The sequence below is a fragment of the Haematobia irritans genome, chromosome 5 (genome assembly GCF_050003625.1).
Source record: "Haematobia irritans isolate KBUSLIRL chromosome 5, ASM5000362v1, whole genome shotgun sequence".
Taxonomy (NCBI): Eukaryota; Metazoa; Arthropoda; class Insecta; order Diptera; family Muscidae; genus Haematobia; species Haematobia irritans.
This window is the reverse complement of record NC_134401.1, coordinates 137,692,602-137,704,721: the sequence shown is the minus strand read 5'-3', so window position 1 is coordinate 137,704,721 and position 12,120 is coordinate 137,692,602. Positions and strand designations below refer to the sequence as shown.

The window sequence follows — 12,120 nt, the reverse complement described above, 5'->3', positions numbered from 1 at the left end:
TTTAGCGATTTTGTCAGCTTTGCGTGCTAGTAGCTCGGATTTTCGCGATGCGCGAGCAAAATTTTGATACGCTGCTCTTCTTGCTTGGACGGGATTTTGGCAACTGAAGAGTGAATTCCAAAATCAAAATAGGAGCAACATTCTACACACACACCTTCAAAATGAGGGGTGCAAAATCGAAAGAAATACGTCAAGTTTATATTGCACAAATTTTGACCGTATCACCCTTTATTGTTCGACATATTTCAAAAGTTTTTTTTCTTCATTTCTGGTTCGATTGGTATGCCCAAATTGTAACGGATTTCTAAGAGTTTGTCCGAGACTGGTTACTGAGGACCTGTCTATGGGGTGCTCCTGTTAAATTGTCCCAGGACGTGTTCTTTGGGATGAGTCCAAGACGCGTCCTAAAATGTAAATTTACCCCGTCAATGACAAACCCTTGTTAAAGTGACCGGTCCCTTCCATACGTTTTGACCAGAACTGAAACTGGTCCATACACACCAGGGACTAGTTCTGTACCGGTTCTGTGGTTGATCTATTTCCCTTAGGGTACTTATAGAACCATCTCTATTTTATGCTGCCCTAATTTATTTAATTATTCTTGACTGGGAAAATGCTCATTTTTCTAAGCGATTGGGTAAAAGTTTCACAGCAAGTATTTTTTGTGGCCTAAGAAACGGTTTTTACTCAATTTACTCTGAACCGTTAAGCAGATTTGAACCATTTTCAAAACTCAAAAAATCGATTTTCGATTTTTGTATCCATTTACATGCAAAAAAAAGAAACCTTTGGAAAACGTGTACCCAAAACATTTTTCTTTTGTTAGAGTTTTTTGAATTTATTCGAAAATTTTAAACTTTTATCACCAAAAAAATTGTTTTGTTACAAAATTTTTATTTGTTCAATACCAAAAAAAAAAAAAAAAAATAGTTTTTTAACCAAAAACACAGCCTATTTCGTTTATATCAAGCACTGTTCTTTTCTGACTTTAAGTCTTTAATAAGACACATTTTACAGTTGCATAGTAAAAGCTTTATATATTCCGAGCAAAAAAAGCGTCGCCAAAAAAGCAATGAAAATGTTCTTTTTGGATCCGGAAGTGGTTTTTGGATCCGGTGGTGTTGGATTGACGCAGAAGCGATAAATTTAACATGGGCTTATCATAGGACGGAAGTCCTCCATTTCAACAGCCGTTGCACTGAATTTTCATCACTTCTTTAGATGTGATCCGAATTCAATGTTTTGAATGTAAAATAACAAATTCTGTGATATTTTGTCAAATAAATATTTTTTATAATTTTTTATAATTTTAATTTTTTTTTTTTTTTTAATGGATTCTAACGATTGTCGGAAACGTTTTGAGGTCAATATTTTCAAAAATTCATATTTTTTTCAGATTGGAGTTAGCATTTTTTTTGACAGAATTTAAATGATTTGTACTATTTTATGAATTCTTACTCTGTTTTTAACCTATTAGAAACAAAAAAGTTAAAATTACCTATTAAAAGTATGAAAAAACCAAGTTATAAAAAATTGAATTAAAATAACTTCATTGGGATCATTGGGAGTGCATCTTCTGGAAGTACTTTTAAAGTTGTGTCTTTGGAAGAACTTCCAAATATTTTTGCTGGGTTAATATGTAATGTTGAACATCTTTTCGGAATCTTCCGAACATACCTGGAATATATGTAAAAAATAAACTTTTTGGTGTTCGGTCAAAGCAGGGATCGAACCACAACCCTCGATATACAAGCCGGACGTACTAACCATTGCACCACAATACAATAACAGTTACGTAGCACAGTGGACAATGTCTTGGCTTACAAATTGTATGGTCCGCAGTTCGATTCTCCATCCAGGCGAAAGGTAAAATTTAAAAATTTATAAAATCGACTAATTTTTTCCACATTGTTTGTATTACAAAAATGCAATGAAGTTGTGAACCTTCGAAAACTTCAGCTTTTTGTCACTGTGCTCAGTTTTTTCGAATTGCATAGCTATTTTTGCTAACATATTGCATTTATATTTGCATTTAATCTTCCATATCCATTAAGTTAAAAAAATAATTTATTTATAACCCTCAGAATGTTTCATTATTTCAATGAACGAAAACAATGGCAAGCTAATAAGTCATTAAGTAATATCTTGATTCCATCTGAAGCTCAGATGCTTTTAAAGAAGAGTATAACTGAAAAACCAAAAAAAAACCATTGGCACTTAATAAAAATTGCAGTAGGTGTCTGTGACAATTGTTTTATTATGCATCCCAAATAGAGGAGGATACACACGATGGTGATGACGATGATGATGCACAACAATTGCTCCATCTGTTTCTGATTGTGTCATCCCTAAGTACAATGCCTTTTAATTTAATATGTGAAATTTCACATACAATTTTGAAGTAAAAATTTGATTATTCGATTTCAAGGCAGATCTGTCTGCATAAGGTATAGATAAATTAATAAATGGAGAGATATCAGCAATTTAGCCAAATTATTTTCCAAATTTGGACCAAATCGGATGGAAATTAGAAATGTTAAATACATTACAAAATTTCGTATGGAAATTAGTACAAAGCAATAATAATTTAATTATAAAACCTACAACCCTAATAATTTAATTATAAACTATGGTCTAGGGGGGTCTGAAAATAAGTTTTATGTGCCCAATTATTCAAGGAGGTTTTCCTGTTAAGACCATTTTCACTTTCATTTCTTTTTGGAATGTCTCATAGTTTAAATTTTTTCATAAACCAACTTATAATTCACTTGTAGTGCCCTGAGAATTTCTGGCGTAAACTTGGAGGAGGTGTGGAGTTCAAGATATATATAGTAAGACAATTTCGTAAAGCGTAAAACGCTGCTGCTCTTACTAAAAATGGCAACAATAACAAACGCCAGCAATTCTAGCTGATTTCAATCATGATGATAACAGCATGGATGATGCATCATCATCATCATCAGTCAGCCTAGCCCGCAAGTCACTGGTTTAGTTAAACAGACGATCGGGCGGATTCGTACGATGACAATATGATGACGACAACAGATGCAGATGATGTGTATTTGATGTGCTTTGAATGTTTTTGCGGGGTAAATATCATTTCATATGAATGAGAAAACTCTAGGTGGCAATTACAAATTTTCTCAATGAAGACAAATACGAATTGTCTATATTTTCACAGAGAGCTTTAACTTAAAACTGAAAAAAAAAGATTTTTTAAACAACAATATAAAGCATGTAGCTTATTTTGACATTAAAACAAAACGAACAATTTCCAAACTCAACAAGTCATGGCGGAAATGGCTTTGTTTTACAGACAACAACAACAACAACAAAAAAATGAGAGCATATCATCCTAAACATAGAGGGGGAAAATATCAATCAATGAATGGCTTTAAGATAAAGCATCACTTTTTTTGAATAATTTCGTAAATGAACAAAATAAAAGAGGGAAAAAAATATTTTTCTACATATATGTGTGGCAAGTGACATGACATGCAAATGCTTTGAAGGTACTTAACTTGAAAGTGTAACAGGTAGTTTGGTTTCATGGTTTTTTATTTTCTTCTTTTTTTTACATTTATTGTCATAATAAAAAAAAGCAAAGCCTCATATGTTAATAAGACCCACAAAATCAAAAAAACGTGAAAATATAGTGTGGTAAGAAAGTTTTTTTTTATTTAAACTGGTTTATATGTTTTTGTTTTTTAAACGTGCATCTTTAAACTTCAATATCGAAGAGATACAAGTAATATTTTCCCATAATTCTCCAACAAATAAAAATATATTTTAGCGATGATTAACTAATCCTATAGATTTTGTGGTTGTCACTGCTTCGCATTTTTTGTGTTTTAAGTCTTTTGTTTTTAATGTGAGAAAATTTGAATTTGGAGATTTATTATTGAAGATATCAGGTATATAGCAAACGTCATTTTCTATTTCATTGTAAGTTGTTAGCTGATATATAAACTTAAATTTACAGAGAATTATTTTTTTATTTTTAGACGCTCAAGAAGTGAAATATGATCGGTTTATGACATCAGCTCTATTTATATAGTTGGAGACGAAATACAAAATTCCAATAGAAGTTTTTAAATAACTTCCAAAAAAGTCAAATCTAGAGAGGGGATAATATCACACTAATATGGCTGAAATTAATGATGATGTTGTTTGTGTTATTGGATGTTATGAACTGAAGTTCACTTGGGCCGGCTGAAAGGCAAATTCAAAGTATGTTTGTTTATTTGTACGTTCCGGGTAGGCTCGGAAACGTCTGAACCGATTTACTTGAAACTTTCGGAGATCGTTGGGGGCGCTCATGTGGTGAAAATAGGGTACCTCATTTTTTGACACCTGGTCGCGGGGGGGGGGGGGGGCTTTTTCAAAATTGGACCAAAGTTGACCGATTTGCTTGAAATTTTCATTGAAGGTTGGGGTTGGCATCTAGACAAAAATCCGCTACTTTATATTTTGATATTTGGTGGCGGAGGCGGGCCTCTTCTTTGATCGACTTTTTTTAAAGTACAGTCAAAAAAATAAACTTCTCTAAATTATCTAAGATTTACAGAGAACATGCGGTGGGGTTATGAAATTAATATAGTGTACCTGATGGGTTCATATGTGGACGGGGAAGGGGACCTCCCCCTTGCCCTACTTTTAAACTTGGACCAAAGTTGACCGATTTGTTTGAAATTTTCATTGAAGGTTGGGGTTGGCATCTAGACAAAGATCCGCTACATTATTTTCCGATATTTGGTCGCGGAGGGGGACCTCCCCTTTGCCCGACTTTTTTTAAGTACAGTGAAAAAAAAAACTAAACTCCCCCGACTGAAATTTTACAGAAGAAATGGGTGAGGTTATGAAATATATATCAGGTTCCTGATTTTTTAATATTTGGTCGAGAAAAAATAAAAGGGTATAGGGAGACATCCGCTTCTCTTAAGTACATACAGAGAAACAATTAAACTTTACCAAGTTACTTGAAATTTACAGAGGACTGGGCAGAGGGTAATATTAATGTTTGATACCTGATTTTGTGATATTTGACCGGAAGAGGGCCGCCCCTTGCCCTGCTTTTTGAAATTTGGGCTTATAATTTGCTTGACATTTTCTGGGACGTTTACAAAAGATACACTACATCACTTTTCGATATTTGGTCTAGCAGGATGACCTCCTCTAAAACTGAAAACCAAAATTCTCAAGTTTTCTTGAAATTTACAAAGGAATTGGAGGAAGGTTATGAACGGGGAGGCAACTTTCCTTGCCCCACACTTGAAGGAAAGTTTCAAGAATTTTCAGGGAAGGTTAAGGGTGCTATTCACTTCGGTGTTTGTCGATATTATATCGGGGAAAGTGACATCCCTTTAAAATAATAGAGCAAAATTTAAACTTCTCCGATCTACTTGAAATTTACAGGGAACGTAGGTGGAAGCGTCGCCAAAAAATTAGTGAAAATGTTCTTTTTGGATCCGGAAGTGGTGCAAAATTGGGTCAGAAGCGATGATTTTAACATGGGCTTGTCATAGGACGGATGTCCACCATTTCAACAGATATTGCACTGAATTTGCATCACTTCTTAAGGTGTGATGCGAATCCAGTGATTTGGATGTCAATAAAGAAATTTTGTGATTTTTTGACGAATAAATAATTTTTAAATTTTTTATGTTTTTTAATGCATTATAACGCTTGTTTGGAACGTTTGACATTAAATATTTTCAAAAATTCACAATTTTTCTAGAAAGGATTTAGAATTTTTTTCGGCAAAATTTAAATAATTTTTACTATTTTATTAATTTTTAATCTGTTTTTAACCCATTTGAAACAATAAAATTTTAAATTTCCCATCAAAAATATGAAAAAAAGCGAGTTATAAAAAATTTACTCAAATGAACTTCCTGTGCAGTTAAAATAAAGAACATCTTTGGGATGACTTTTTTGGAAGTGCTTTTAAAGTTGTGCTTTAAGAAGAACTTCCAAATTTTTTTGCTGGGTTAATACATGATTTTTAAATTAGTATATGATTTTTCGATATCTGGTTGGGGAAGGGGAAAAGTGAAATAAACTTTGTCGATTTACTTCGATAGAATTTATAGGGACCATTGAGTAGTTTGTGAAATTAATGTAGGGTACGTGATAATCCGATATCAGGTCGCAGTGGAGCGAAGGTGGGGAGAGGGTTCCCTTTTGTCCGTTTTATTATTTGCTTAAATTGAAAGTACACAATTTTATGATTTTTGCACAGGCTTCGCCAGACTTCTTTTTAGTAGAGAACTTAAATTTACACGACATTGGCAGCCAACGTAGAGGGTGCATCATTTTCCGGTATATGTTCGGGAAAGTGATGTTCTCCATATCCAACATTTTAACAAATGTTAATGTGGTAAAATTTTTTACTACTTTTGTTTTTTTCCGATTTATTGGATGGAAACAGTAATTCTTTGTATGTTATTATAATATAGTGCTTAATTTTCATGTATGTTGAGGAGAAGGATACCTTTTCTTGACAAACCACACTTAAAATTCACAAGAACCATAGAAGATTGTCCAACTACTTGAATACAGAACATTATTTAAAAAATTTTGTGCAAAGGGTACATCCTCTCCCCGACATTTTTTAAGACGAACCGTTTTACATATGCATATCCGCCGTATTTGTACCTATAAACGAAAAAACAAGTAGTCCGATTTGTTTGAAAGAATTCAAATCTCTTCGAATTTGTTTTCAGCACGAAGGATATGGTTGACTAAGTTAAAGCAAAATAAATTTGCCAGTAGATTTGTCTGAAGTTTTCAAAAATTTACATTTATAATTTTTGAAATAGTACGAAAATCGAGTTTTTGTGTTACTGTTATTGTCGAACGTCTTCATTAAACTTAAAAGTCGTTATATTATTAAACAAATTTTCAATCATTAGTACCCTAACTTTGCGTTCGAATAAAAAATTACAAACAAAATAATAAATAATAAAACAGAGAATCTAATCTATTAGATTTTACTACCAATGTCTTTCATTCGACAAGCCATAAACTAATTTCGAAACAACAAACTATTAATATTTGCTTATATAATTTGTCATATATACTGATATATACTTTTTTACGTTTTGAAATGAAGTTGAAAATCGACTATCACCTTTTATTTGTATGGAAATTTACACTTAATTCTAGAATTTAAATGAACCCATAAATCTTGTGAAAACACCTAAATAAATTATTATTATAAAGATTGGATTAAAGAAAGAATTAAAATAGAAAATTATAAGAAAACCGGAATTTGTTATGTTTCGTTTGTTTTTGTCCTTCACAACTACTGCCTTATGATCTGAATTAATTATGAGAATTTCAGTGATGCGTGTTTAACATATATTTCTATTATTTGGCTACTGTTATTGTTTCTAATTGATGGTATAAACTCATGGGAATATTTCATTATGACTTTAAAAGTGATATAATAAAAAAAGATATGAAACAAGTTAATAGTTCTATTGCTTGTTATTTATTTTTATGGTTGTCTGTTATTCACAAAAAAAATATAGTTCTTTAATTAAAATTAAAAATTAATTTTGAAATACTTCTATCATTATCATTAGAAAACTTGTTTTATTCGATAAATTAGGTTTATTATAAAATGTTTGAGATTAGTTTAATATTTTTTTTTTATATGGCATCAATTTGTATTAAAAGTTTGATATTGCGCAAGTACTCCATATTAACTTAATCCATTGTGGGATGGGTAAAGTTATTACAAATTTAGAAGGAAATGATAAATAGCTATTCCTTTATAAAAATCGTCTCAGTAACATATACTCTCAAACATATCTTTCAAGCATATATATTTTCAGAATTTGTTAAAACAAAATATTTTTTGTGTTGTGCTAACATGTTATTTTTCACCCTAAGCATATCTTTTTAAGGCCCTAAATATTGAATTCCAGTTTATGTCTTAAATATAATTGTGTTGGAATACAAATAAAAGCATAACAGGTTGGCTGATAAGTCCCCGGTCTGACACATAGATGGCGTCGCTAGTATTAAATACATATTATTTTTATATAGTACCAACCTTCAAATGATTCGTGTCAAAATTTGACGTCTGTAAGTCAATTAGTTCACTCAAAAAAAAGTGAACTCTCTATTTCACTAAAGCCAATTTAACTTTATATTAGTTCATAGAATCATTATGTTTGGAAAAAGTTTACTTTACTCAAATAATTTTTTGCGTACGTTAGTTAAATGAACTAAAAAACAGGCAAAAATTATACAAAAATAAAGCATAAAGGTTTCCTAATTTCGTATTTCTCACAAAATAGTTCATTATTTCTTTAAATTTGTAAATTTTACCAAAAATGAGTCCATCATGAACTTCGTATGGCACTAAAGACATTCTTGCAATTTTGAACTCCAAGATTTCTCTTAAAACTACAAATTTTTCTTTAACAAGTGCAAAAACTTAGTTATGTCTAATAAATTTTCTTGAATTTGTCGAAAAATATTTACTTATTTTTACCATATCGGAGTGACGCCAGCGCTTGTAATACTGTTTAGTTAAAATTTTCTAAAAAAAATCAAAATTTTTTAAAATTAATCGAAAGTTATCTTTCCTGGTGGGTTCACTGTTTTTTCAGTGTTGGTGAGATAGAGCGTCTTTTGTGCAGCAACTTTTGTTATTGTGAAAAAATGGAAAAAAAGAAATTTCCTGTTTTGATAAAATACTGTTTTCTGAAGGGAAAAAATACGGTGGAAGCAAAACCTTGGCTTGATAATGAGTTTCCGGACTCTGCCCCAGGGAAATCAACAATAATTGATTGGTATGCAAAATTCAAGCGTGGTGAAATGAACACGGAGAACGGTGAACGCAGTGGACGCCCGAAAGTGGTGGTTACCGACGAAAACGTCAAAAAACTCCACAAAATGATTTTGAATGACCGTAAAATGAAGTTGATCGAGATAGCAGAGGCCTTAAAGATATCAAGGGAACGTGTTGGTCATATCATTCATCAATATTTGGATATGCGGAAGCTCTGTGCAAAATGGGTGCCGCGCGAGCTCACATTTGACCAAAAACAACAACGTGTTGATGATTCTGAGCGGTGTTTGCAGCTGTTAACTCGTAATAAACACGAGTTTTTCCGTCGATATGTGACATTGAATGAAACATGGCTCCATCACTACACTCCTGAGTCCAATCGACAGTCGGCTGAGTGGACAGCGACCGGTGAACCGTCTCCGAAGCGTGGAAAGACTCAAAAGTCCGCTGGCAAAGTAATGGCCTCCGTTTTTTGGGATGCGCATGGAATAATTTTTATCGATTATCTTGAGAAGGGAAAAACCATCAACAGTGACTATTATATGGCGTTATTGGAGCGTTTGAAGGTCGAAATCGCGGCAAAACGGCCCCATCTGAAGAAGAAAAAAGTGTTGTTCCACCAAGACAACGCACCGTGCCACAAGTCATTGAGAACGATGGCAAAAATTCATGAATTGGGCTTCGAATTGCTTGCCCACCCAACGTATTCTCCAGATCTGGCCCCAGCGACTTTTTCTTGTTCTCAGACCTCAAAAGGATGCTCGCAGGGAAAAAATTTGGCTGCAATGAAGAGGTGATCGCCGAAACTGAGGCCTATTTTGAGGCAAAACCGAAGGAGTACTACCAAAATGGTATCAAAAAATTGGAAGGTCGTTACAATCGTTGTATCGCTCTTGAAGGGAACTATGTTGAATAATAAAAACGAATTTTTGACAAAAAAAATGTGTTTTCTTTGTTAGACCGGAGACCTGTTAAAATATTAATTGAACATTTTTTAAAACTCAATTAAAAAAATTGGTGATAGTTTTTGTGTATTTTACCATTGTTTTATAAATTATTTATTTAAATTTTTATATTAATAAGTGTTTGTAATATAATTCATTACCATAAATGATATGCTTTCCAAAATTTTTATATAAAAAATAAACATACCTAAATCTTGTATGGACGCTAATTTCTTGAAAATTGGTTGTTGAGTCGAAAAAACTGGAGGGTTGATTGATTAAAAAATTAATTGATGCAACAAATGTTTATGGTAATTGTGGTTACAATTAAAAAATTTATTCAATGAATTAAATTTTTAATTGAATATTTTTTAAAACTCAATTAAAATTTTTATAGAAAATATTTTGGTAACATTTTTTCTGTGTATTAAACCATTAATTTATAAACAATTTATTTAAGTTTTATAATAATAAGTGTTTGTAATATAATTCAGTACCATAAATTATATATATTCGAATTTTTATAAAAACAAAACAAAAACATACCTTGGTTAAATTTTATATGGACGCTTATTTCTTGAAAATTGCTGATTGAATTGAAAAAAAACTTGAGAGTTGATTGATGGTCAGGGGAGTCCGGAAATTATTCCAATATCTTTTTTTTTAATTTTCGCAATTGTTTTGTTCAAATATTAAATTTAGCTAAATAAAGAAAAATTAAATTAAACTTAAAAAAAAATGTTTTCAATTTACACATATTTGGCGTATTTTCCCAGAAAATCCATAAAAATCGAAACGAAATAAAAAACTGGTCGAAAAGCAAAAAATGCCTGAAAGATTGCTTAACACTGGTAAAAATTAACAGTAATTTTTGCGGTTGTTGTCATTGTTGGTGGTGGTGGTGCTTGGCTTTAAAAGCTGTTTTAGTTTAGTTGGTTCACTTTTTTCACTTTTCAGCTGGTGATTGTTGCTTTGTGTGTGGATTTTTTTTTGTTTTCGATTTTCTTGCTTTCAAATTAATTTCACTTTTTAACGTTGCGTTTAAAGAAAATTTGCAATAGCCTTTAGGTCTGTGATGGCTAGTGTTTTGATTTCGATTTTTCTTGTTATATTTTGGGTGGTTGCAGGAGGTGAAGAAGGCAATTTTCTTTTTTTTGTTACCTTGTTTCGTTCACTTAAGAAAAACTGTAATAACACATAACAGGTTTTTTCCTGGGAAATGGTAAAATATTAAAGGAAAAAAAGCGCACACAGAAACTTGTGAAGGCGATAAACTTCAACAAATGAAAATGAAATTGATTTTAAACTTGTTTGTACTTATCTATGGAAAATTCAAATTAAAAACAAATAATTTTAAAGTGGGTTTAGAATAACGGAATAATTCACAAAACTTTAGTAAAATTCAAATTTTTATTTTATTTTCTTTATTATTATTTTTTTATTATTATTTAATGTATAAAAATTCCAATGAACATCACTTGTGTTTATGTTTATTTATATATTTCGAATAGTATACATTCCAAAAATCTTTTTTATTTAATATTTATATTGTAATGTATTTATTGTATTTATTTATAGTTTTTATTATTTTTTTCAGAATGTTACTTGTGTTTAAGTTTTTTTTTTCAAATTCAGAATTAAAATATTTTTTTCATATATTTTTATTAATTAATATTATTAATTTAATTACTTGTTTGCACGTTGCTCTTCTTAGTTTCACACCTTAATTTAATTTATTATTTTTTTTTTTTTGTTAGGTTTTTTTTTAATAGATCGATTTTTTTCACAAACACCGTCGCCACATGTTATGTGTTTCTCTACCAAAAAATGGCCTCGTTTCTTTTCTTCAATTTGGGTTTTTTTGAGTATGGAAATTTTGAAGTCATATGTCTGACTTTTGATTTTTTTATTTTTTTTTGGAAAACGATCAAACGGTAATCGAATTTTGTTTTTGGGTGCCACCAAAACGCAACGCTCGCAATGACTTACGCGACTCAACTGAACGGCTGGCTTGAAGCATTGCGGCCGCTCACCATGGGTTTCTTGTGCCCCGTTTATTTCACTTCACTTGTCTTGCGTTTTGTGTGTCGACCGTCGATAACTTGGCTTTTTGTTTTTGTTTTGCCAAAGCATTTGTTGTTGTTTGCCACCACACACCAATCATTCTCTTTGATTTCTTCGTCTTCTCCTTCAGCTACAGCTACAGCTGATATTAACTTGGCCAACATGTTTATGTATGGAAAGAGACAGAGTTTCTTAACGTGGGTTCTCATATTAAATCGATGATGGTAAATTTAAACACGTAACTATTAACGGATGTTTAGCCTGGACAATTCTTGGGAACACGTTAATGTGGGTAGCCCACACGCC

General features: G+C 31.6%; 1 protein-coding gene across 3 annotated transcripts in view; it reads right to left on the bottom strand.

The window, feature by feature from the left end:
- The window catches only part of exp (expansion), a 201,966-nt gene extending 190,210 nt beyond the window's left edge, over positions 1 to 11,756 (bottom strand). For 2 of the 3 annotated variants that reach the window (XM_075309240.1, XM_075309238.1), the window contains exons 1-2: positions 11,441 to 11,756; positions 10,297 to 10,452 (exon numbers count right to left, since the gene is read on the bottom strand). The gene's annotated coding sequence lies outside the window, so the exon portion shown is untranslated. Of the gene's footprint in view, positions 1 to 10,296; positions 10,453 to 10,911; positions 10,933 to 11,440 lie in introns of those variants that run through there. The other variant, XM_075309239.1, reaches the window with a different exon arrangement.
- Positions 11,757 to 12,120: the final 364 nt, after the last annotated feature.